The 27970-nt window shown below is 40.9% G+C and overlaps 1 protein-coding gene across 1 annotated transcript in view; it reads right to left on the reverse strand.

The window, feature by feature from the left end:
• GPR156 (G protein-coupled receptor 156) overlaps positions 1-27970 on the reverse strand; it is a 112307-nt gene that overhangs the window by 75053 nt on the left and 9284 nt on the right. Inside the window, exon 2 of the mRNA XM_006090923.3 lies at positions 26151-26335. The gene's annotated coding sequence lies outside the window, so the exon portion shown is untranslated. The remainder of the gene's footprint in view (positions 1-26150; positions 26336-27970) is intronic.

Below are 27970 nucleotides of genomic sequence, written 5' to 3' on the forward strand. Positions count from 1 at the left end.
ACAGCAGAATGACTGGTCACTATGACACACACTGACCACCAGGGGGCAGACACTCAATGCAGGAGATGCCCCCTGGTGGTCAGTGCGCTCCCACAGGGGGAGCTCTTCTCAGCCACAAGCCAGGTTGATGGCTGCCAGTACAGTGGTGGTGGTGGGAGCCTCTCCCGCCTCCTCAGCAGTGCTAAGGATGTCCGACTGCAGCTTAGGCCTGCTACCCGCTGGCAAGTGGACATCCCCCGAGGGCTCCTGGGCTGCCAGAGGGATGTCTGAGTGCCAGCTTAGGCCCAATCTCCCGGGGGAGCGGGGCCTAAGCCAGCAGGTGGTCATCCCCCGAGGGGTCCAGACTGCGAGAGGGCACAGGGCGGGCTGAGGGACCCCCCTGAGTGCACAAATTTTTGTGCACCGGGCCTCTAGTTAAATATAATGTTAGATGCAGATTTTCCATAGATTCCTGTTATCAAGTTAAGAACATTTTGTTTTATTACTATTTTTTTCTTTAAGGGATCTGGGCTTTTACATTATCTAATATTCTTGAATGAGTTTGGTACTTTGTGTCTTTCAAGGAATTTGTTCATTTCATCTAATTTGATGGAATTACTATAATAAAGCTATTTATAATACCTGTAGAATTTGTAGGGATGTCATCTTTTTAATTCATATATTAGTATGTGTATGCCCTTTTTTTCTATATATTTCAATCCCTGAGTTTCCTAAACCCATGCTTATATTAATACTTTATTAGTCAGGGTTCTCTAAAGAAATAAAACCAATAGGATGTGTGTTATACACTAGATAGATAAATAGATAGATAGGGAAGGGGACAGGTTGATTTATTATAAGGAATTGGTTCATGTGCTTATGGAGGCTAAGTCCCAACATTTGCAGTCAGCAAGCCTGAGATTTAGGAGAGCCAGTGATATAGTTCCATGAGTGCTGATGGTGTAAGTCCAGCCTGAAAGTCAAAAGGCTCAAGACCCAAGAAAAGCCAATGTTTCAGTCTGAGTCCAAAGGCATAAACAACCAATGCCTTGTTTCAAGTAGCTAGAGAGGAGGGTCTGCCCTGTTTTTACCCAGATCAGTCTGGCTAGATGTTTATTGATCTTATTGATATTCTTAATCAATCAGAAATTTCTTTCATTGATCCTCTCTACTGTATTTTTATCTGTTTTATTGATTTCTGCTGATATTTGGTATTCCTGTCTTCTGCTTGCTTTGGGTCTCATTTGCTTTTTTTTTCTAGTTTCTTAGGATGGAAGCTCAGGATATTGATTTGAGACTTTTTTTCTTATAAGCCCTTAGCACTATAAATTTCCAAATAAAGCTTTTGATACATAAGTTTTCATTCAGTCCAAAATAATTTCTCATTTCCTTTTCATTTCTCTTCAATTCATGAGCTACTGTGAAGTACAGTGTTTAGTTTCCAAATATTTGAATATTTCTGTTATTGATTTCTTCATTGATTCCTTCGTAGTCAATAACATTTTTTGTATGACTCAAATCCTTTTGAAATGTATTGAGAATTGTTTTATGGTTCAAAAAATGGTCTACCTTCATAAATGTTCCATGTGTAATAAAAAGGAATGCATATTTTGTTGCTGATGGGGTTGGTGCTCTAAAAAGATCAATGAGGTCAAGCTAATTGATTGTGTTGGTTTCTTCTTCTTCTTCTATAGCCTTAATTATTTTCTGTGTTATTATATCTATTACTGAGAAAAATCTAATAAAATTATGGACTACAATCACGGATTTGTCTATTTCTCCCTGAAGTTATGTCATTTCAACTTTATACATTTTGAACTTCTGTTATTAGGTGCACATATGTTTAATATTGTTACGTCTTTCTGATAAATTGACTACTTTATCATTATTATCTTCTTTATCCATGGTAATAGTCTTTGCTTTGCAATCTACCTTATCTAATATTGCTATTCAGCTATATTTTGATTATCAGTGTTAGCATGATAAATCTTTTCCATCCTTTTTTAAAAATCTATTTGTCTCTTTTTTAAAATCCTCACCCAGGATATATTTATTGTTGATCAGTTGCCTCTCATATGCACCCTAACTGAGGATTGAACCCAAAACCCAGTTTAGTGACCTGACTGGGAATTGAACCTGCAACCTTTTTGGTGCATGGGACAATGCTCTAACCAACTGAGCCACCCGGCTTTACATATACTTAATAGGTAAAGTGTGTTTCTTTTACATAGTATGTAGTTGGTTTTGCTTTTTAATCCTATCTGGCAATTCCTGCCTTTTAGCTGAAGTGCTGAGATCATTTACATCTAAAGTAGTTATTGGTATATTTAGGTTTAAGTGTATTATATTGCTACTAGTGGCCCGGTGCATGGATTCATGCACATTGAAAGGAAATTAATTAGAAGAAAGATTCACGCAGTAATTACATTACTGCAAAAAAATTATATGTCAAAATAGTATATATAATACAGTATTATAAAATTAAAACACACATGCGATTGGTGCCAGCAAGAGCTTTATATGTATCACGCATGTGTGTGTCAATGTTTACTTTTAAATTGCCAGTGTGGGTCATATGTATCGGCCAGTCAGTCAGTAGGACGGTCAGATGGATGTATGGTCAGTCACTTAGCCTTTTATATATATAGATATATATATAGATAGATAGATAGATTTTGTAATTGATCTCATCTCTTATTTTCTCCCTTCTTTCTGCTTTCTCTTAGGTGAATTAGGTATTTTTATGATTTCATTTTATCTCTTTGTTGGCTTATTGGCTATCCTTAGTTGTGCTATTTGTGTTATCATTGTCCATTTCCTTTACCTATGTTATAAATCCCACAATACATGTTTTCATTTTTCTTTAACTGGTCAATTATATTTAAAAGAGGTTTAAAAGTAAGAAAAATCTTATATATTTTCTCATGTAGTTACCATGCCTGATGCAGCTCTCTCCAATACTCTGTCCTACAAACTCCAACTGCCTTGGCCTCCCTAGACTTGAAACTGTCTTTTTAACTCAAGGAGTTTGAATTCTTTCTTTTTGCACCATATTCTGAAAATTGTATCCTGGTATACCTGCTTTTCTTTTGTTTCACTGAATATCTGAAATCATGTCTTAAAAATATAAAGGCTCTGGATCATTTTCTTTTCTCCAATGCATATGTTCTTTGCTTCTGCTAAGGTGTTAGGATAAAAACAATTACTTTAATCCAATCAGTGACTCATCTGATTAGGGGGTAGGTTTCAATATTTTGTAAGACCAGGTCTATTTCTGCGCTAACTCCTCAGGTATAGTCCTTTCAGGTCCCAGATGAAAGCTTAGGCTGTTTGTATTAGTCTGGATCCTCCAGAGAAACAGCACTGATTTTTTTATATAAAGAGATTTATTATAAGGTTTTGGCTCATGTAATTATGGAGGCTGAGAAGCCCCGTGATCTGCCATCTGCAAGCTGCAGACTTAAGAAAATGATGGTGTAGTTCAGAGGCCCAACAACCAGACAGCGGATGGGGTAGATGCCAGGCTGAGTCTGAAGGCCTGAGAACCAAGAGCGCCAAGGACAGGAAAAAAATCAAGGTCCCAGCTCAACACTCAGGCAGAGAAATTTCAACCTCCCGCTGCCTCTTTGTTCTTTCAGGCTCTCAGCAGATTGGATCATGCGCACCCACATTGGGAAGGGCCAACTGCTTCACTCAGCTCATCAATTCAAATCTCTTCCAGAAACAGCCTCACAGATACACCCCCAAATAATGTTGAACCAGATATCTGGATGTCCTATGGCACACTCAACACATAAAATTAACCATCACAGTGTTTTTCAGCCCTTTTCACCTTGGTGGACTCTACACTCTAATTTCTCTCTCTCCATCACAGTAAGACTGCAAGTTGCTCTGATTTGCTCCTTGGCTATTTAGCACCTGCTTTCTGTTTGGCTTTTTTACCTGTCGATCTGCGCTACTTATAAATCAGTGAATGACTTGGAAGGAAAATTGCTGAGATTATTGGGCTGATTTCTCTGTGCCTCTTTCTTTCCATGATCATGGCCCCTTATGTCCTGGCCCATTTAGTGTCCTTGAATTCCTCTTCCCCTTCCCCCTCCCAACCCTATCAGAATGTTCTGCTCAGTTTTTCGGACTCTTAGCAGCTATTTTTTACTTGGCGGATCTTAGCTTCTCAAGTGCTATTTAAAAGATGGTAATTTTAAAAAATTTTAAAAAATAAAAGATGGTAATTAACTGTCTCAAGGGGAAAAGTAACCTAAAATGTGGGACACTTGAGGTTCTGTTCTTTCTGAGGTTTTAGCTCTCAGTTCTAGATATCGTAGTAAGTCTTTTATGCCTTCAAATAGATTTTTTTAAATGTAGCTTTTCTAGATGTCCCTTATGGGAGCAATGATCTACTATTGGGTAGTCCATTATAGATAGAAGCATATGTTTAATGTCCTGTGATATATTTTAATCTTGAAATATTTTTTACTGACAAATCAAGCTCTTTAAAGATAATCTTTAGTGTATAGACACAAATGGCAATGCAAACAGTATAAGATATAACTATCCTTACCATTAACTTATGACACCAATTAAGATACATTATAGAATCCCTAAGTTATACAAGAGAAACCTATTATAGGGACTGGTTACTATTATTATTACTGGTCAGTGCATATTTGAAAATTAAAAGTTTATGTAAAAGTCTATTTTAACACAAAGGCTAGTGCTTATTCCTCACATTTATACATGTTCAAACTATTAAGTTTCTCCTTAGAAACTAATTGCATAACTTCTATTCTGGTTTTCTTTTCTTCCTTTAGTTTTCAATCTAGGACATGAAATCCATTTCAAAGCCACTGAGTGAAAACTGCAGCCTGTATTCTAGAAGACAATAGCAAAATGTCTGCCACAGGACTTCATCATTCCTTTTCCTCTGCTTAGCTGATGTTTGCATTCTGAACACAGGCTCGCAATGGCGTTTCTAGTGTGGCTTGGAGATCACAGGTTTCCATTAAATGTCCACAAGCTCACAGGCCCACTGGTCACACAGCAGCCTTCAGCTGAGGATGTTAAAATCTCATCCACTTCTTGCTATTTTGTCAGTTCACTGTTTATATTTCACTTGCTTGTACTCACCAGCTTCCCTTAAGGCTTCTCTGACATGTTCTCCAGCCCTGGAGTGCTGGTGAGTCCCACTCCTCTAGTCTGGTGGACTGGACGGAAGTTTTACATTCAAACAAGAGCAGAGCTAAAAATGAAAGCCAAGTAGTCCTGGGAAGCTCATTCCTAATACCAGGTTTGTTAAAATCATTTGTTTAAAGATGTTCGCATCTGTTGCTTGGCACTGATCCTTAAGCTCCAAGACCCCTACCTTCTTAACTAATTATCCTCATGTCAAGTAATCAGTTGGAGCTGATTGAGTATATATTCATAAAAGTCCCCAAATCCCAAATCCCTCAAAATACAAGCAGAACACTGAGATGGAATTGAAGAACTTTTCTCAATCCAACTATTAAAGAAAGGGCATAACGGAAAACATAGCAGATATGGCTTTGTGAGAAAGCATTGTACCAGCCAGCCTGATGTCCCTGGCTCCCTCTCTCGCCCAGCCCCCAAAATGATCACACTGCTCCTGCTACAGATGAAGACCATGTATAATTCCACAGCATGGAATAAATGAGCAAGGGGAATTGTCTGGCCAACCAGAAGCAATAAAGACACAATGCAACCAAGATATGCAGGCCCTGCTCCCCACTGAGCTGATATAATCCACACTTGGCAAGGATGAGTTCTCACTGCAGGACTCTGCTGCCTAAATACACAGGCTCCCCTGGAGAAAGGCGGTGGGAGAGGGGAGAGAAGGACAAAAGGAGAGAGAGAAACAACTGCTGTAGGGGAGACTCACCGTGAGAATTAAAATTGTAAGTATTCCCTTTGATCCAGAAATGCAAATTTTGGGAATCTTCCTATGAAAGTAAAAACCAAAGTGTACGGGTAAATGTAGAATGTTTATTGTGGCATTATTTGTAGTTCTAAGAAACCTGGAAGAAATCTGAAATATCTATAAATACAGAAATAATGTGGATAATTAAGGAACATCCCACAAAGGAATATAAGGTAACTATTAAAAATAATAAATTGAACAATTTAGGTGTATATATATTTAGAATGATGTACATAATATAATAAATCAAGGGAAACAAACCCACATCTGAAACCTATATATTCATGTTGACCAATGTCACCCCAATAAATAAAAAATCCTATATAATAAAAGGCTAATATGGAAATCAACCAAACGGTGGAACAACAGGTCACTATGACATGCACTGACCACCAGGGGGCAGATGCTCAATGCAGGAGCTTGCCCCTGGTGGTCAATGCACTCCACAGGGGGAGTGCTGCTGAGCCAGAAGCCAGGCTCATGGCTGGCAAGCGCAGCAGTGGTGGTTGGAGCCTCTCCCGCCTCCATAGCAGCGCTAAGGATGTCCCACTGATGGCCCCCATGGGGAGTGGGCTTAAGCCGTCAGTCAGACATCCCCTGAGGGATCCCAGACTGTGAGAGGGTGCAGGCCAGGCTGTGGGACCCCCCCACCAAGTGCACGAATTTCATGCACCAGGCCTCTAGTAAATAAATGAAATGAAACAAATAATAGTGTAACTGGTATTATATGACCCCATCTACACATTAAATAAAAAAAAACCTACCTATTGCCCTAGCCAGTTTTGCTCAGTGGATAGAGCATTGGCCTGCAGACTGAAGGGTCCCAGGTTCAATTCCCATCAAGGGCACATGCCCAGGTTGCAGGCTCGATCTCCAGTAGGGGGCGTGCAGGAGGAAAACCATCAATGGTTCTCAATATCATTGATGTTTCTCTCTCTCTCTCCCTCTCCCTTCCTCTCTGAAATCAATAAAAATATATTTTAAAAAAATACCTACATATGTATGTTTCAACATAGAAAAGGAGTGAAGGAATTCACACTGAACTTTTGATAGTGGTTTTGTCAGGAAGATGGAAGGAACAGAAGGTCGAGATTAATAACATTTTTCTTTAGACTTTCTACAATGAGTATGTATTATTTTCATAATTTAAAAATGTCATAAATTTAAGATATAAAGCCCTAACTGGTTTGGCTCAGTGTATAGAGTGTTGGCCTGCAGACTGAAGGGTCCCGGGTTCAATTCCGGTCAAGGGCATGTACCTTGGTTGTGGGCACATCCCCAGTAGCGGGTGTGCAGGAGGCAGCTGATCAATGTTTCTCTGTCATCGATGTTTCTAACTATCCTTCTCCTTTCCTCTCTGTAAAAAATCAATAAAATATATATTTTTTTAAAAAAAATAAGATATAAAAAGGATTTGAAACTTTAATAATTACAACTAACATTACAAGTAATGCCAGGCCCCAGAGCTCAGTGGGTGTGCAGTTCTCTGGCATTTGCTTTAAATTGATCCTGGTGGGTAAAGGTAAATAGCAACTTCTGCTCTGGGAGAGAGGTCCTACCTTGGGTCCCTCAACAGAAGCCAATTAAAGCACAGACTTGACAGTATCTCTGGAAAAGGCTGGTGGTTGTGAAATGAAAACCACACTTGCCTCTCCACAGCCTCAGCCACAGAGCTTCCCAAGGGGCCTACTGAGCCAGTGAGCAGCCAGCAGAGGCATGGATAAGACCAGAACAGGCTTTTGTCTGGGAAAATCCCATTATGCCAACTACTGACAGCGTTTGTTGGCTCCTGTTCCACACTTCAGAGATTAGATGCACAAGGCTGGCCCCGCTATTGCAGGAGTAAACATCAAACTCTGTGGGAAAGATGCTGCTGTACAGGTCTGACATGCTCTGTGTTAGTATTTTAGTGGAAGACTGTAGGAGGACCCCTGGAAGCTAGCTGTGGGCCAGTTGTCCATGGATGGCATTTAGACCTTGGAGGTATGACACCTGGCTCGTATTTCAAATTTGTTTCATGCTAATAAAAGTTTCCAAATCTTCTGGAGGGCAAAAGATATATGGTATTCAATAATAATAAAAATAATATGCAAAAACTATCTGTCCAATTTTCCCAACACCATTTATTCAATAGACTATCTTTACCTCATTGTATGTTCTTGCCTCCTTTGTCAAATATTAATTAACCATAAGGGCATGGATTTATTTCTGGGCTCTCTCTTCTGTTCCATTGATCTATATGGAACCATACGCAAGAATAAACTCAACATTGATTACAGACTTAAATGGTAGCCTCAAAACTATAAAAATCCTAGAAGAAAATATAGAAAAATCTTGGACATTTCTTGTGGCTATCTTTTTTCTGATATATTTCCTCAGGCAAGATAAACAATAGAAAAAATAAACAAATGCAACTATATTAAACTAAAAAGTTTTTGCTCAGCAAAGGAAATTATCAACTAAATGAAAAGACAACCCATTGAATGGGAGAATACATTTGCCATTGCTACATCTGATAAGAGGTTAATATCCAAAATTTATAATAAAGAACTTATAAAACTCAACACCAAAAAATCCCAAACAATCCAATTTAAAAATTGGCAAAGGACGTGAATAGACACTTCTCCAAAGAGGACATACAGATGGCTGATAGGCATATGAAAAGAACCTCAACATCACTAATCATCAGAGAAATGCAAATTAAGACCACAATGAGATAACACCTCACACCTGTCAGGTTGGCTATCATCAACAAATCAACAACAACAAGTGTAGGCAAGGATGTGAAGAATAGGGAACCCTCATGCACTGTGGTGGGAATGCAGATTGGTACAGCCACTGTGGAAAGCGGTATGGAGTTACCTCAAAAAATTAAAAATGGAACTGCCTATGACCCAGCAATTCCACATCTAGGTACATATCCAAAGAAACCCCAAACACTAATTCGAAAGAATATATGCAACCCCTGTGTTCATTGGAGTGTTATTTACAATAGCCAAGCTATGGAAGCAACATAATCTCCCATCAGTAAATGAGTGAATAAAAAAGCTGTGCTATGTTTACACAATGGACTACTATGCAGCTGTTAAAAAAGAAGGAACTCTTATCCTTTGTGACAGCGTGGATGGATCTGGAGATTATTATGCTAAGCAAAATAAGCCAGTCAGAGAAAGAAAAGTACCATATAATTCACTTATATGTGGAATCTAATGAACAAAATAAATTAACAAAGTAGAAACAGCCTCATAGATACAGAGGACAGACTGACAGCTGTCAGAGGTGAGAGGGGTTGGGGAGCTAGGTGAAAAAGGTTAATGGATTAAGCAAAAACAACAACAACAAAAATCTGAATTCATAGACACAGACAACACTATGGTGATTACCAGAGGAGAAAGGAGGTGGGAGGAGGTAGGAGAGAGTAAAGGGGGGTAAATGGTGGTAAACACAGAATACAATATATAGATGATGTATTACAGAATTGTAAACCGGAAACCTATGTAATTTGATTAACCAATGTCACCCCAATAAATTCAATAAAAATAAAAAGTAGGTTTTGATATCCTTTATAATAAAAGGCTAATATGCAAATCAACCGAACGCAAAACGACCAGTCGCTATGACATGCACTGACCACCAATGGGCAGACACTCAACGCAGGAGCTGCCCCCTGGTGGTCAGTGCGCTCCCACAGGGGGAGCGCTGCTCATCCAGAAGCTGGGCTTATGGCTGGCGAGCGCAATGGTGGTGGCAGGGAGTGGGCCTATGCCGTCAGACGGACATCCCCCGAGGGCTCCCAGACTGTGAGAGGGAGCAGGCCAGGCTGAGTGACACCCTCCCCCAAGTACATGAATTTTGTGCACTGGGCCTCTAGTTTAAAAATAATATGCAAAAACTAGCACTTTGTGAAGAATTTACATTTTTGATCATTAATTCATCTTCCAACATATTTTTCTTCCTGTACAATCCTACTTTCCTTGACCCATTCCTCTTCTCTATCCCTAATTAACCTCTTTAATAGATGATTTACTTAACATTTTCTTGATTATCACAGAAACACTTGCTATATCAATCATGGAAAATATAGGTAAGTTTAATAAAGGAAAGTAGTGATTTGTAATCTAATCCCACTGCTGGTAATATTTTGAAATAGCTTCTTCTTGTCTTTACATTTACCTTTTTTTTCTTATTGATGAGAGAGAGAGAGAGAGAGAGAGAGAGAGAGAGAGAGAGAGAGAGAGAGAGATTGGTTGCCTTCTGGATGTACAGGGATCAAACCACAACCTGAGTATATGCTCTGACCGCGGAATCGAGCCTGCAACATTTTGGTGTATGGAACGACACTCCAACCAACTAAGTTACCTGGCCAGGGAATATACTTACCTTTTAAGTAGGTCTGTATTTGTGCAGCTAGATGAATGTCTTAGATATATACTTAATATTATGAATGAATATGAGAAAGTGTATGGAAGTGAGGATTTGTACAGCATGTTACTGCTATCATCTGCATGGCTCTAATGTGGCTACATGTTCTGGTGTGTCAAGCCTGTATTAACATTCCTCAGACTGACAGTGACAGCAGCCTTTATGTCTCCACCCTCTTTTCTCCTCCCAGCTGCCTTGGAAATCAGCAATATTTGCAGGTAAAGATTCTCATGGGTAGTTATTTGATCTTCTTTCATCCAGTTTTTCACTTGCAGATAATTGGGTACCTAAGATCCCAGTAGGTCAAAACTCTCTATCCTTTGCTGTCTTATGCTGCTTCATCTTTACTTGATTTTCTGGGTTTATCCTTACAATATCCAAAAGCAGGCAGCCATCACCAGAATCATCGAAGTGTCCATTTGGAAAAGGTGCTCAATTAAGCATGCATTCTGTTCACCTGTTCGGAGGAAATACTACAGCCCCTGGGAGACTCCACTTCACACAGAAAATTAGGACTATCTTAGATTAGAACCAAGAAGGACCATGGTGGTCTGGAGTCTTGTCAGACCAGCACGTTCGGCCTTCACCACACCTTCCATCCAGACCACCCCTTCAGGCCCTTACTATTTCCCTAGTTAGGGCATTCACTTCCAGGTCTCCCCAGTTACCCTTAGAAAATCAGGACAGAGAGCTGCCAGGGCTGACTGATAGTTTGACTTTCCAGCCTAGACAGATGGCGATGGGAAGGCCCAGAGCATTCTTTCTGGGATAGGCACGGTCACTCTGGAATAGGTACCCACAGCAGGAAGAGAGTAATTCCAACCAGCAAAGCCCTGGGCAGAATAATGAAGTTTCTTGTAGAGGCCCTCCCATACCCTTTCCTGTCCTCACAGCAAGAAATCCCTTCTTCCCATCAGAACTCCAAAACTTTCTGGCTAATCTATACACATGCAAAGCTCCTCACTGCAGCACTGAAGACTGACTTCCCCAGAACCATCACTCCCACAATGATCTCTTCCGTATTGCAAACTTCATGAAGTATAGATGACTGATAGGCTTACCACCCCTCCCCACTGCCTCCCTGTTTTCATTATGAGTCAAAAAGTAAACATCCTGGGGGGCACTTTTGAATAGGAACCTACCATCTGAAAGGAGAACGTATGTGGAAGGTAGCTGGGGAGTCCCATCTATGTTATTAGTCTGCGTGGCCTTAACCCTCTTTGGTCACTGCCCAGGAGCTTAGTCAAAGGGGGTCTGAGTTTTACAGGGATGGTCTGCCAGCCTTATCTCTTAGTCCTCTGTTGTTTAGCAAGCCACGTCTAAAGTGTACTGACCCAGTTTGGGGTCAGGTGTTAGAGGAGTATTTAGACTCTCTTAACTCCCTCCACAGAGGCAACGAGGCCATGACAGAGACTGGAGGATGTAGCATATTGTCTATGAATTCAGTTTGACTTGGAGCATTCTGAGTGACATACATCGTTATGGGGTGCAAGAAGGTGACTGGTAAGATCTGTTTCTGGCCAATTCCAGGAGTATAATGAATGAATCTGACCCCCCACCCCTTGATTACCTCCTTAAGAGTAGACTGTACAAAATTTCTAGACTACACTGGACACAGGAGAATATTCTGAAAGCGCCTTGGACATAAGCAGATCTCAAGGCCTTGCCTGAGCTGGATGCACCTCCCAAAAATTGCTCAAAATCTGACCCAATCTCTGGTCAAAAGTTACGTGGTTCCCTACAACAAACAGACTAAAGTTCACACTGCTGTGTCCTTGACCAGCTGGCCTGTATCTCATATTGCAAACCTGCCCTCCCCTGACCCTCCCCACCTCTTTACCTTATTCAAGCCACACCAGCACTTGGACTATGACTCAAATATCTGCTCAAGTTATTCTGTCTTTCATGAAATGCCCTTCCACACTACGGCTGCCAAAGAGCCACACCTCCTTCAGAACTTGACTCAAAAGGAACCTCTACCTTAGAGGAAAATAACAATTCTTCTTGAATAGTTAGCTCTCTACCCTCCAATCCCTTCCCCATATTTTCATAGCAGGTGTGATAACTTAATCATAGCACTCAGCATAGTTGTCTTATATAGACCTTGCCTATATCAGTGTAAAAAAAAAAAGGTGTCTTTTACAAGACTGATTCCATCATTCTTCTATTTGGAATGAATGCATCCCACTTAATTAGTCGCTCCTCCTTCTAACAAGTTTTCCCCACTATCCTCTCTGGATTCACACCTCCAGGAACACAATATACTAGTAAACAGCCCCCCCCCCCTTTTTTTTCAATCCATTTCCAACAGCATATGCAGTCTTTCTCCTGATCCAGACACTGTGAATGCACATTCTTCTGTGTGCTCATTCTTCCCCATCCCTAGAAAGCAAGGTGCTCTGCAAGGTGGGGTTCAAAACACGGGATGTCCTTAGGCCACTTCATCTCCCTCTGTCTGGGCACCTCATGATTATGACAAGTATCTCAGAAAACACCTTGAGAAGTCTAGCTGGAAACCAGTGCCCCATGGAAACACATAAATATTTTATCTGTCTCTGAACAAGACTCTTACTCATAAATATTTAAACTCAATAGCATAATGCTCAGTAACTGATAAGAGTCAACTTGTACAGGGGTGGGAAGCTGAGAGGAGGAGGGGAATACAACAGCAATGGCAGCAGGCATTCTACAGTCTCTTTTATGGAGCTAAAAACACTGAAAGTGCACCTGAGGGCTCTCCAATTTGCATGGACACTCGTTTTCTAGAGTGGGAAACAGGTCAGCATCCACAGAGCTGTCTAAGAAAGGTACTCGCTGGGTTTCAGGCAGGCTGCCACATCAGTCACAGCCCCCCATAACCTTGCTGTACTTCTCTAAGCACTGGGGCACATAGCAGATTTTTAAATAAATGACATAGGACTCAACATGAGGCAGATCCAGGAAGAATGCTCAGGGCAGCTTTATTCAAAATAGCCCCCAAATGGAAACAACACAAGTTTCCATCAATAAGAAAATGGATAAACACATGGTGGATATTCGTGCGATGGAATGCTATCTTGGAATGAAAAAAAAATGAACTGATATACTCAATAACGTGGGTGACTCTCACAGACATTATGTTGAGCAAAAAGAATCAAGACACAAAAGTACGTACCATGCGTAAATTCATTTCTATGATGTTCAGGAATGTAAAACTAATCTATGATAACAGGAGTCATAACAAAAGTTGCTTCTGGATGATGGGAGTGACTAGGAAGGGGCACAGGGAAATTTATGAGATTGAAATTTTTAATATCTTGTTTGGGATGTGAATTTGTCAAAACTGGCCCAGCCTCTAGCAAAGGATTCGGCTTAGAAGTGCTGTGAAGATAAAAGAGGCCACTGATCTCCAGGATCATCATTTACCTATAAAATATTGATTGACTTGAATTACCTAAAGGGACTTCTAGCATTTTGCTAAGGGTTCTGCAACCCTTTGGGAGTCAGTGCCTTGTTTGTGTCATTTATCTAATTAATTCAACAATTACTTATTAATTGCTTACAATATGCCAAACAGGAGCATAGCCATGAATACAACAAAATTTCTTGTCGTTACAGAGCTTACATTCAAGTGGGGGATATATAGACTATTAAAAAAAACCCACATATATACTATAGAATGCCAAGTAATAAGTGCAATAAAGCAGGTCAGAGAACAGGGCGTGACAAAGGGCTATTCTGGATCAGGTGATCAGGGGAGGCCTGATCGAAGAGGTCATATTTGAGAAGAGACCTGAATAAATTGAATTAAGAAGCAAGTAACTAAGAGGACAGTGTTCAGGCAGAGGGCAGAGTAAGGGAGTGGAGAGTGATAACATATGAGGTCAAACAGGCCAGATCATATAGGGCTTTGATAAGCTCTGGATTTCATTCAAAGTGTGAAGGGAAGCTCTTGGAAAGTGTTAAGTAGGGGAGTGATAGAATCAAACTGATGTTTTAAGAATGATAAAAAAGAAGGCAATTAAGAGATTTGTCTAAGATTCTTAGGAAAGAGTCAGAAGAATAAGTCCCTATTTCCCCCCTCACTATCTTAGTATTCTTCACACATCTAGTCCTTAGCCATCTTTGGACACAAGCTCTATCAGGGCCAGTTCACATATGTCTGCATTTCAAACTCTAATTTTAATTAACAAGGTTGTGTCTTGAGAGAGTTGGTAGTTTATAAAAAGAGAAGTAGGTTACTTTTCTGTATGTCTAAATTTTTTCATAATAAAATGTAGATAAGAAGAGGTGGGGCTTTGTAAACTTCATCAGGCAAAAGTTATCAGCAACTAAATATGAATGCTGTGGTCTCAACACCTTTGTGCAAAATAAAGGCTGGAATCTGTAACTAAAGGAAGAACGTTCCTTTCAGCTTTCAAACCCAACTTCTCTGCTCAAGACTGTCCACGTCCCATGTCTCTATGGCATGACAGAGCCTCAGTGCTCCTTTCCTCTCTCCCTTTGCCCCCAATTATTTTTTAAAGACCTGTAAAGGAGTGGAATAAAATGTGAAAGGGAGGGCACTTTTCAGAGAAGTCCCCATACTCCCTCAACCCCATCTGGAAATGCCCTTATGGTCAAACAACAGCAACAAGATCTTAAAACCCTCAGCAAGAAACAAACTGCTAAGCACCACCTATTGTCCTTCCCAGAGAACTTCTGTCCCTGGATGATTATTCTCCCACTCTTTAGGGAGCTTTCTAGGCTGGAAGTCAGTGGTTCATCCCACCGCACCTCTGGGTCTCTCCTAGACCACAATTCTGCTTTCACTAGTTCTCTCTCCCCAAGCCACCATAACTCTGCCTCTGACCAGGCTCAACTCTAGACTTGATTGAGGAGCAGGGGGAAGCTAAAAGCTGGTGGTAGAAGAGAAGGGGGCAATACAGGCAGCACTTCAGAGACCGTAGTGGCCCTGAAGTGGAGTTAGGCTGGCAAAATGGGGACCAGAGAGCCACTGCCACCCCCAAGAGATCCCTAACTCAAGCAAAACCTGCCAAGGCATTTTATTCTCCAGACGCAAACTGCCTTACACTGTATACAATCACTTCCTCTGCTACTTATCTGCACACACCCGGCTACTCCAGCTGCAGCAAAGGAAGAAGCTACTGTTTTTGCAAGCCTGGCTCCTGCCCAGCCTTAGGTAAGCCTTCTGTGCTGCATTTCACCACTGGTTCAGAAAACTTCATTTTCCTCTGCAGGCCTGGCTGCCTAATACATCTGTCTCAACCATGTTTCCATGTTTTAATCCTGAACATCTCTCACTTTTATGTAGGGATGCTATCATTTAATGTTATCCTCCATGGTTTAAAGGACTCCATGGGGAAAGACATTTCATTATAGGGTAGGGCATCATTTACCTATTATTCATGCACGCAGTTACCTACAAGACCAACAAAGGGAAGAGTAAGAGCATCATGCCATGACTTCACTCACCACAGATTTCAATTCTGAAATGTTAACAACAGAACTCGATACTACAGAGAAACCTCCAAGTCGTATTCCTCAGGCGTGCATGCACACCTAGATAGACACCATTCAAATATCGCGTTCTAACAGGTGGGCCCCTAGTTCCTGAGAGAGCTAAGTTGGCAACTGGTGCTTGCCAGGGTACAAGGATGCAGCAGCTTCCGGGCGATCCTCAGCCCAGAACCAGGCAGTTCCACAGACCACAGTGCAATAAAACTTTCTGCAGTCAGGGCTTCACAGCCCCGGACAGGGAGCCCCTCCTATCTGCCCGCTGCACCTCGGAGTTAACGTGCACCCGCAAGGCAGACTGGGGACAAGTTCAAGGGCGCGCTGCTCACCTCGCCAGGTCCCCGACCGCCGAGAAGCGTCAAACTCACACTGCCCGGGTCTCTCGTGGGCTCGTGGGGCTGAAAGGGACCGGCAAGGGCGTGGGCAGGGCCAGGGGCGGGAGCCCTGGCCATCGCCGCGCCGGCAGCCGGGCGTGCAGGCGGAGAGACTGCGGCGCGGGCCCCTGCGGTCTGCGCGAGCGTGCGGTGCCCCGCGGGGAAGCCTCCGGCCGGTCCCTGGCGGAGCCGCGCCTCCCGCCTCTTCCCCGGGCTCCTCTCCGCTAGGCGCGCCCGGACCCCGCGCTCGGCCGGCCGGCAGCGCTGGCACCACCTGCACGGCTCCAGGGGACGACGCGCCGGGCTCGCTTCCAACCGCGCGCGCTCTCTCCGCGCTCCGCCGCCCGCCGAGTCCCCGGGGGCAGCCCCGCCTCCGGGCGCCCTGCTCCAACCCACCTCCCGGCGGCGTCCCTTCCCGGGCCTCTGGCCAGCGGCTGCCTCGGGAGCTGGCCCGGCGGCCCGGGAGCCTCAGGCTCGGGTCCCCAACAGGCCAGTAACAAAGCTGGAAGGATTCCATGCCAATATTCATTTTTTTTTATTTCTAGGGTGGCGTTCCCAATTAGCGTTTTTATTTTTATACGGTCTGGGTTTTCCAAATTCTTTACGTTGAGTTTGTACTTTTATAATCAGAAAGACGAGCACGTTACTTTTCCCAGGAATGCTAACAGGCAGCCACCAACAGATGTCCACCATTAGAAGTATGCCTGAACCTTTAAGACACCCTGAAGAAGTTATATAGGGTGAGAGATCTGGACAGGGTCTTGGGAACCTATTTAGACTTGTGTGTTTTCACTTACTTTACCCTGGTTGGGAAATCCCACTTTTTACTACTGTCTTGAGGCCTGTGAGGGGGTAAGGGAGGAAAGCCAGGTGGGGCCACTCACAGTCCAACAGGACAGTAGTAATATTGGATGTTTTAGGCCGAATGTTACCCAAAAGAATTCTTCTCACAGGTTCAACTGAGGGGGGAAGTAAGAGGAAGAAAGGACAGCCTGGGGTTGCCTCAAGGCAGTGAACAAAAAGCTAGCTTTTCCAAGAGCAAGAATTATGTCTACGACTCTGCAGAGCTCTCATTCTATATAGGCAAACCCTTTCATTTGGAACGTTCGGAAACCAAGGGGGCGGATTTAATCCTCCTCAGTAGGGTTGCCCTCCTTCAGAAGGCTTGTGGGTTCATCTGTTTCTTAGGATAGCTGACTGCAGAGACCTGACATGTTAACTGAACTGGATACTACAGAGACACTCAAGATTCTGACTTCAGATGTTCAGTTCTGTGGTTCTGGATTTAGGATTCGTCCTTTTGATATCTGTGATCTTCTGATCCCTCGGAATTTCTCTAAGGATTCTTAGCCCATTATTCACACCATTCCTCTATATTCTGCCAGATAGTGGAATCTTTCTTTTTGTTTTTTTAAATATATATATATATTTTATTGAGATATATATATTTACAAAGAGGAAGGGAGAGGGTTAGAGAGTTAGAAACATCGATGAGAGAGAAACATCGATCAGCTGCCTCCTGCATACTCCCTACTGGGGATGTGCCCACAACCAAGGTACATGCCCTTGACTGGAATGGAACCTGGGACCCTTCAGTCTGCAGGCCGACGCTCTATCCACTGAGCCAAACCAGTTAGGGCATGGAATCTTTCATTTAGTGTGGTTCTCACCTCCAATCCCAGTGTTCTCTTTCTCAGATTGGAGTACTCCCGACTTCAGTTGCCAGGCACAGAAAGTTTTCCATCTTCCACCAAGGCATGCCCTATTACCTTAGACATGTTTCTGGAATCTTTCCCCTCTGCATCCCCACATTGCTGCTCTTGTAAGACTTGGATTACTCTTGGCAGAACCATTTTATGTTTCCTAACTGGTTTTCTTGTCTCTCCTCACCCCCAACACAGACCTAAGAATGTCACTCTCCTGACAAAACCAACAAAACATTCCCTCTACGCCCTGCACATAAACCTGTGGACTCCCCTCTGCAATTAGAATACAGCCTAAACTACTTTCACAGTTGGGAAACAGCTTACTGTCCAACCTTCTGTCCATTCAACACCTGTGTTCCAATTATACTGAGCCAGGCCAATTGCTGTTCTTTGAATACACCTTGGCTTTCAGATGCCCTTGTTTGTTTTGCTCTCTGTTCCCTTATCCTGGATTTCTCTTTATCCCATTCTTTACCTGTTGAATTGCTCCCAAGCCTGCAAGACCCAACTCAAATGTCTTCTTTAATGAAATTCTTCCAGATCTTCTGAGTCAGATCTGTGAGATCAATTAATACCTCTTTCCCAGCACTCTGTGTTTCTGTTACTACACTCACTACATTTGGTATATGTTACAGCTGGCTGTGTCCTCTTGTCTCCCACTAACTGTGAGAGCCTGCCAAGCAGGGTGTGTTTCTGACTTATCTTCATCCCCCCTGGGCAAAGTATAAGGAAGAAAGTAAATCCCCACACCTGAAATAGCCACTGTAAATGTTTTAGTAATCATATTTCCTCACATCTCTTTATGCACATGTCCATCCATATATGCACACGTGCAATCATGCATGCTGTTTTCTTTTGGACACCCTATTTTCTAGTCTTGTCTTTTCTTACTTCATTCTACCCTTACTATTCTCCCTCACTATTTAAAAAGTTATATATATATATAATTTTAGAGGCCCGGTACACGAATTCATGCACCACTGGGGTCCTTCGTCCTGGCCTGCGGAATTGGGCCAAAACTGGCTCTCTGACATCCGCTGAGGGGTCACGGATTGCGAGAGGGCACAGGCCAGGCCAAGGAATCCCACTGGTGCATGATCAGGGCCGGGGAGGGATGTGGAAGGTTAGCCAACCGGGGAGGGACAGCAGGAGGGCTCCAGTGTGTGTCCGGCCAGTCTCACTTGGTCTGGATCAGCCAGACCCCAGCAGCAAGCTAACCTACCGGTCGAAGCGTCTTCCCCCTGGTGGTCAGTGCATGTCATAGTGACTGGTCAACCAGTTGACTGTCTGCCTCCTGGTGGTCAGTACGCATCATAGCGAGCAGTTGAGCGGTCTTAGCATATCATTAGCATATTACACTTTGATTGTTTGAATGGCTGACTGAGCATATTAGGCTTTTATTATATAGGATATGTATGTATATATTGGACAATATATATATTATCCTTATTTATTTTGCAAAATGAGGTATCATAGTATATACACTTGTCTACTTGTTGCTTTTCTCATTTAATAATAAGTCATAAACATACTTTCAATCTAACTGGTATTGCTCTAATTCATTTTTTTATTTTAGAGGCTGTATAATGTTTTGGATGTATCAAGAGTTTCCCTATTCATGACTTTCAGATTATTTTTTAAAAATTGCCACTGCCATTCATATTTGAGTAAACATCCTTATATGTGTATCCAAAATGCCCTGGTACTTTAATTTCTGAGGGATTAATTTCTAGATATGAGATTGATCTATTTACAACATTAATAGATTGCCTTCTAAAAGGCTGTAACAATTTGCTCTGCATAATTTTAGCCATTCTGATAAGTAAATAGTGGTTGTTGTTCCTTTAATTTGTATTTTACTGACTACTAGTGAAGCTACTCATGTTCTCTCTCTTTCTCTTTTGGATTTTCTGTTCTGCAAATTGCCTATTTGGATACGTAGTTAATTTTTCTTTTTTAATCAAAATTCTGGTTACCTTGGGAAAATGCCTACTGTTGTCTTTCTCATGCAATTCTAGAGATCTGCCAATCATGAAACCCCACTCTTCTGACCACAATAGTGGGCATGACCCATACTAGGACAAATTCCTGTCCCAGGAACTTAAATCTTGATTTTTGGGTGAGCAGTGTCTTAAATAATTATCCTGAATACCAGCCCTTAAAATCCTAAGATCTACCCTGTTTCTTTTACATATTTTCACACATTTTTTAGGTGATTGCTCTGGGTGTTATAATTAACATCTAAGCTTAAAATAATATAATTTAAAGTAATATCAACTTAATTTGTTTAGCATATGAAATTTTTGCTTCAAAAAAGCTACATTCCATCCTCTGCCTTTTGTGCTATTATTTTCACACACACACACACACACACACATATATATATATATATATATTACTTGTATTATTTTATACATTACTAGTGGCCCGGTGCACAAAATTCGTGCAGCGGGGGAAGGGGGGGGGCGCACACCCTCTCTTAGCCTGGCTTGCACCCTCTCCAATCCGGGACCCCTGGCTCCTAACCACTCACCTGTCTGCCTGCCCGATTGCCCTTAACCACTCTACCTGCCAGCCTGCTCACCCCCAAGTATCCTCCCCTGCTGGCCTGCTCGCCCCCAACTGCCCTCCCCTGACAGCCTCATGGCCCCCAACTGCCCTCCCTGGCCAGTATCCCGGAAGGTCTCCCAGTCTAATTAGCATATTACCCTTTTATTAGTATAGATAAGCCCATCAACAGTTTTATAATTGATTGTTGTTTAATGCAGTTGTCTTTGAAATCAGGTAGAAGAGTTATAAATGAAAAATGCATTCATACTGTCATATATTTACCTATGTAGTTATGTTCCTTTATGTGGACTCCAGCTACTGTCTAGCATCCTTTTATTTCAGCCTGAAGGACTCCCTTTACCATGTCTGCTAGCCACATACTCTCTCTTTTCTGTTTTCTTGTAATAACTGAATTTCTCCATTTTTGAAAGACAGTTCTGTAGATATAGAATTCTTGGTTGATAGTTTTTTCCTTTCAGCACTTTGAATATGTCATCCCACTGCCTTCTGACCTCCATAGTTTCTGATGGAAAGTCAGCCATTAATCTTATTGAAGATTCCTTGTATGTGAAGAGCCATTTTTCTCTTTCTGACAGAGTGTCTTTGGTTTTCTATAGTTTGACTATGATTTGTTCAGGTATGGATCTCTTTGTGCTTATTGTACTTAAAATGTTTGGAGCTTCTTATATGTGTAAATAAATACTTTTCATCAAATTTGGGGTGTCTTTAGCCATTATTACTTCAAATATTATTTTTTCTCTTTTCTCTCTATTGTCTCCTTCTGAGACTCACATTGTAGTTATGTTGGTACACTTGATGTTGTTACACAAGTTGTTGAAGCTTTGCTTATTTTATTTTTTCTTCTTTCTGTTTTTTAGACTAGATTATCTTAATTGACCTATTTTGAAGTTTTCTGGTTCTTTCTTCTACATGTTAAAGCTCCTCTAGTAAATTTGTCATTTCAGTCATTGTAATTTTCAACTCCAGAATTTATATTTGGTCCATTTTTATAATTTCTGTCTCTTTATTGATATTCTGTATTTGGTGAGACATCCTTCTCATTCTTTTTTTTAGTTCTTTACACATGAGTCCCCTTCATTATTTGAAGATATTTGTAATTCCTGACTTGAACACTTCATCTAGCAAGTCCAAAATCTAGGTTTCCTCAGAGACAATTTCTATTGACTACTTTTGTTTCTCCCTATGTAGTGGCCATTCTTTCCTATTTCTTTGTGTGTGCCTCATATATTTTTGTTGAAAAAAAGGGAACTTTAAATTATATCATGTAACAACTCTGTAAATCAGATTTCCCCCACCTACCTCAAAATTTGTTGTTTCTTTTTGTTATTTTTGTTGTTGTATCTGCTACTATTGTTTGCTTGCTTAGTGACTTTCCTGAAATTATTTTGTGAAGTCTGTGTTCTTTGTTTTATGCAGCACTGAAGTGTCTGCTAAGTTTGCTTAGTAAGTTTGCTTAGTAGTCAGCTAATCATTGAACAGAGATTTCCTTAACTCCCTTGAACCAATAGGTTTCTTATTGTGTGTGTGTGTGTGTGTGTGTGTGTGTGTGTGTGTGTGTGTTGGGACAATACTTTACATCTTGCTTTTCAGAGCCTCCAGATCAGACAGAGTTGAGAGATTTTTGGTTATCAAGAAAGCACTGCATGTGTACCTTGCTTTCTATATCTCCAGGAACATTTTGGAGCTTTGATTTAAGTTTTTTTTTTGAAAGCCTCTTGTTTGTCCCAACTGGTATTGCTGCCTCAGGCAGCTGTGATGTTAAAAAATTGTCACTGATTGGTTTTGACAAATACCCTGGGGATAGAGGCTTTCTCAGTGACCAAGTTCTGAGGTCAAATAAAGATAAACCTCTTGATAGGACTTTTCTAGGGAGTTGCCAGATGGTCAAATAATGACAATTCTCTTGGGACTTTTTGGGGGACTCCAAATCCATTATGCTCCCTCCAGTGGCTGCTAGATTACTATTTTCCACAGCTATCATAGTTATGTAGCTGTTGGTCTTTCAGACTACTGCAGAACTGGGGTAAAGCAGATATAAATAGGGCATGTTAAAATGCCACAAAGCTTGCTGTTTTTATTGAGATTCAGCCACTTCATCTGAGTAAATGCTCCTCAAATTGCTACAGGTTTTTGATCAATTTCCACAGTTCTGAAAAAGTTGATTTTGATTTTTTCCCCCCAGGTGTTCTTGTTGTTTTTATAAAGGTGTGGATTTTGGAGATACTTGCTCTGCTATTCTGGAAGGTCCTAACTCTGCTATTTCCTTTCTAGTTAACTAAGTATTTTTATTGTTTTGTCACTATTTTGAGGTGAATATTTTCCCCATACAGAGTTGACTTATATAGAAAAAACTCTTATACAAAGCCACCTTATCCAATTTATTTTCATTATGTTGTCTAAAGTTTTTTTAAAAATCTACATAAATAATCATATTATTAAAAATAAATAATTTTTCCAGTATTTATAACAATTACATTTTTCTCATTTTATTACATTTTCCAGAATCTATAAAACAATGGTCAATAACAATGATGTGGAACATTTCCTGTTTTATGACTGATTTTAACAGCAATGGCCTAATGGTTTCCATGTTTAGAATAATTTATGCTGCTTCTAATTAAATAATTTTATTACATTTAATTTTTTCAACAATGAATGTTGAGTTGAATTGAGCTCCTGGTTCACAAAGTTTTGCGAAGCTTTCAAATTTAGGTCTTAACATTACTCTGGGCTATTACTTGAAGGTAACTTGTGAAGTGTCTCATAACCTTGAATTACGTAGGCAGTCAGATGAATTATAAATTGAGATATTACTATAGGAAACTTGAAGAAGGCTAGAGAAACTTTCTGAAGGTAAAATTTCTACCTGAATTGTTTGTGACATTAATTGTTTGTGACTTAAGATAGGGAATCCAGGGCATATGACAAGGAAGGGAATCCCTGTGTCAGATGGGCACGTGTGATGTTCTGGGATAGGGAGAGCTATTATTCTTGCTGTAGAGTCTCTCGTGCATTATCTGAAACCCAGGACAATCAATTAATGGAATGGAGTTAACACTGGAACTCTCAATTCCTAAAGTTGGCCCCTTCCTGTAACCCATGTTAACCCTTCTCATGAAAAAGGTAACCTCTATTCTTTACCCTCTTGGCTCCTCATCTTGATTCCCTTTTCATTTTGTTCCATTTGGAATTTAAAATAAAATTCCAGAAATTTTGCTTTGAAATTGACCTAAAAGCCACTAGAATCCCCAGGCCTCCCACTCATTAGCAACTAGTAGCATCAGGCATTGAGATTCAACACCCACCTCAGAATCCTGAGATGCTCTCTGCCTGGCCTCAAAATTACATCCAAAGGTTGGCTCCAGCTTCTACTGGTACCTAGAAGGCTGCAGGTAGTTCATGAATGGTACATTTAAAAAGTGGACTGCTGTCGGATGGCATTCATTCTTTTATTATTATATGTTCACAAAAATTTATCAAGTATAGGAGATACCAACCTCTTCCTCTCTGTATTTTCTTACCTTCCTCCAAAATATAGTTTTTCTGTTTTCTCAGAAGTGTTAGGGAAAGAGCAGCAATCCTTTTTACTTTCACCTCCCACTTGTTTCTTAGGGGAGGAAGAATGGTTTATATGATTGCTATTTTAGAAAAAGAATTATTGCATTCATTTGGCCAAGTCTCTCCTTGACTTTCTTTTGGAATGATGTTGCCCACAGGAGATGTGCATTCTTTTTTTTTTTAAATATATTTTATTGATTTTTTTACAGAGAGGAAGGGAGAGGGATAGAGAGTTAGAAACATCGATGAGAGAGACACATCGATCAGCTGCCTCCTGCACACCCCCTACTGGGGATGTGCCCGCAACCAAGGCACATGCCCTTGACCGGAATCGAACCCGGGACCCTTCAGTCCCCAGGCCGACGCTCTATCCACTGAGCCAAACCGATCAGGGCAAGATGTGCATTCTTTTCTTCTTTGTATTGTAGATTAGTTGGAGCAGACCCTGCTTGTGGTTGTACAAGTTCTGCCTATAATTAACTTCAGTTTGGGAAGAAGGAGTGTGAAATTGACTTTGACCTCTAATACAGGCTGTGTTCTCCAATCTAGCATTACAATAAAAAGCTGGTATTTGTATTATTATCTGACTTCTGGATTGATATTTCTACAGTCCGGAACTCAGAGGCAATAAGGTTGTGATTCTCACTCTCAAACTTCAATTATTGGTGTTCTTCATTGTTAGGAAGTTAAAGAATTATACGCATGGTCACTGACTTCAAGAAATTTGTAGCTTTGTAGTGGAGATGATACATTTACATAGATGACAATTCAAATGAGGATATTACCACAAATATTTTGGCTTAAGGTTTTATGACAGAATCTGAGGATACAGAAATATGCTGTGGTTTCTGTTTTTAAGGACTATACAGTAAAATATTCACAGAGAAAAGGGAACTTGACGTAGTCTTTAAAGGGTGGCATCTCAAAGGGCAGAGATAGGAAGATATTCCAGGGAAGAGGAAATACCATGAGCATAAGCTTGGAGGCAGGAATTAGAGCAAGCAGTCCATATTGATAGCGCTGGATGGATCTTTCAGGAGAGCAATGGGAAATAACTAGACAGGTATATTGGAGCTAGATTGTGTGTTTTCTTCATTGCTGGCCTAATCAGAGGCAATAGTGCCTGATGGTTAAGAGTTAGTGACCCTGGGTAAAAAAAAAAAAGGGGGTGGGGGGAAGGTTCTCAATAGAGGCTAAACTCCTTAAGAGAAGGAAAATATTCCCAAAATATATACTTCCCTCTGTAAACTTACTCAGTATTCAATTACTGACTGACAAAGACTGTAGAGATATTCTACGTTAACTTTTTCATTTTAAAAATGAAGAAAGAAGCTCATAGAGATGAAGTGAATATTCATATGAACACTAGGAGCATATCTGAAAAACTTAAAAATGATGTCAATATGTCCTGGCCAGTGTTCTCAGCGGTTAGAGCATTGGCCCACATACCTGAAGGGTCATGGGTTTGATTCCTGGCCGAGGGCACTTAATTGGGTTGCAGATTCGATCCTGCATAGGGTGCATGCAGGAGGCAACCAATCAATGTATCTCTTTCACATCGAAGTCTCTCTTTCTCTCTCTCTCTCTCTCTCTCTCTTGGCAACCAATCAATGTATCTCTTTCACATCGAAGTCTCTCTCCTCTCTCTCTCTCTCTCTGTCTCTCTTTCTCTGTCTCTCTCTTTCTCCCTTTCTCTTTCTCCCTTCTCTCTTTCTATCTCTCTCCCACCCTCCCACCCTCCCTCTCTCCTTCCTTTCTACTCTATCTAAAATCAATGGAAATATACCCTCAAGTGAGGATAAACAAACAACAAAAATAATGTTAATGTGGAAAATTCATTCCAAGAAATAAAAGCAGAAATAGCATCGTCTTTGAATGAGAAGGGCAGATATACTCTAGAATTTCAATAACACAATAGGTAATGAGCTGTTTCAGAAACACAAACTAAACAATATCTTACAAAGTGAGTGGGAAGATTCCTGCTCCTTACATGTGTGGACACTGGTCTTTGTGAACCAGAGGTACTGAGTCACAGTAATTAGTAGATTATTGTTAGCTTATATATTTTTTTCATGTTACAGTCATGCACCAAAATGACTCTAAGGTTACCTTTCAATCCTCAGCAAGCCTTTTAAAAGGTAAGAGACATCTTTTGTTGGTGCCTGCTAAGATGATGGGAGGTCATTGGAAAGGGTTACCATTATGAGTCTTCGTAGGGAACCTGCCTCCTAGGCCTCACTTGTCAGACAGTGAGTTCCACGGGACAGGCAGGAACAAGATACAGAGGGGAACACCTGTGGGAAACAGAAGTAAACATTATATTAAGAATAATTAAATTAATAAAATGGACATTCTCCAACCCACTTCATCACTGAATCTATAATGCACTGTGGCCAGAGGGAGAGTTTTAATGAGCACCAGACACCCCGAAACTAGGTGTCCAGAATCCAACACAGTTGATGCAAATTGCCAGTCCTTTGAGGTTGGGAAGCTTGCTGGTTGTCTAGACCTTCTTATGGATGAAAGTTGAGACGGGCTCAGCCTATAGTGCTCTTAAGCAAATGTCTTTTTTGCTTTAAAAAAAAAGGTATATTTATTCAAGTAGCTTACAATTCACCCATTTAAACTTTACAACTCAGCAGTTTTCAGTACTTTCACAGACACCTGCAACCATCACCACAGTCAATTTTAAGGTAATTTTATTTCCTCAAGAAACCTCAGCCAGTGAGAATAAAATGTAGAATTACATATGATCCAGCAATTCCAATCTTGTGTATATACCATAACGAATTGAAAGCAGGGACTCAAACAGATATTTCTATATTTGTGTCTGTACCAGCATTATCTGCAGCAGGCAAAAAAAAAAGGTGGAAGCAATCAAAGTGTCCATCACTGGATGAATGGAAAAACAAAATATGGTATATACATATAATGGAATATTAATTATCCAGTCTTAAAAAGGAATGAAAGTCTAACTCAGTGATGGCGAACCTATGACACGCGTGTCAGAGGTGACACGCAAACTCATTTTTTTGGTTGATTTTTCTTTGTTAAATGGCATTTAAATGTATAAAATAAATATCAAAAATATAAGTCTTTGTTTTACTATGGTTGCAAATATCAAAAAAATTTCTATATGTGACACGGCACCAGAGTTAAGTTAGGGTTTTTCAAAATGCTGACATGCCGAGCTCAAAAGGTTCGCCATCACTGGTCTAACTCATGGATGAACCTTGAAAACATTATGCTAAGTGAAATAAGCCAGTCACCAATGACAAATATTGTATAATTCCATTTATATGAGGGACCTAGAGTAGTCAAATTCATACTGAGAGAAGTAGAATGATGGTTGCCCGGGGTTGGAGGGAGGGGTGGGAAAAATGGGGAGTTATTTTTTAATGGGTGCAGAGTTTCAGTGGGGGAAGATGAAAAAGTTCTGGAGAGGGATAGTGATGATTCAAGAAATGTGAATATGCCCAGCTGGCATGTTTTAGTGGTTGAGTGTCGACCTACTAGTATGAACAAGGAGGTCATTGTTCAATTCCCGGTCAGGGCACAGGCCTAAGTTGCGGGCTCCATCCTCAGTGTGGGGTGTGCAGGAGGTAGCTGATCAATGATTCTTTCTCATCATTGATGCTTCTATCTTTTTTCCCTCTTCCTTCTTCTCTGAAATCAATAAAAATATATATTTTTAAAAAATGTGAATGTGCTTGATGCTACAGAACTGTACACTTAATAATGGTTCAATTAGTAAATTTTGTTACATATATATTACCATATTTTTTAAAAATATTTTTTTATTGACTAGAATCAAACCTGGGACCCTTCAGTCCGCAGGCTGATGCTCTATCCACTGAGCCAAACCAGTTAGGGCACCATATTTTTTTTAAAAGAGGGGGTATCATTTTTAGGCCCTTGGGAGGAAAGAT

This window comes from Myotis lucifugus, unplaced genomic scaffold, assembly GCF_000147115.1.
Source record: "Myotis lucifugus unplaced genomic scaffold, Myoluc2.0 scaffold_84, whole genome shotgun sequence".
NCBI lineage: Eukaryota > Metazoa > Chordata > Mammalia > Chiroptera > Vespertilionidae > Myotis > Myotis lucifugus.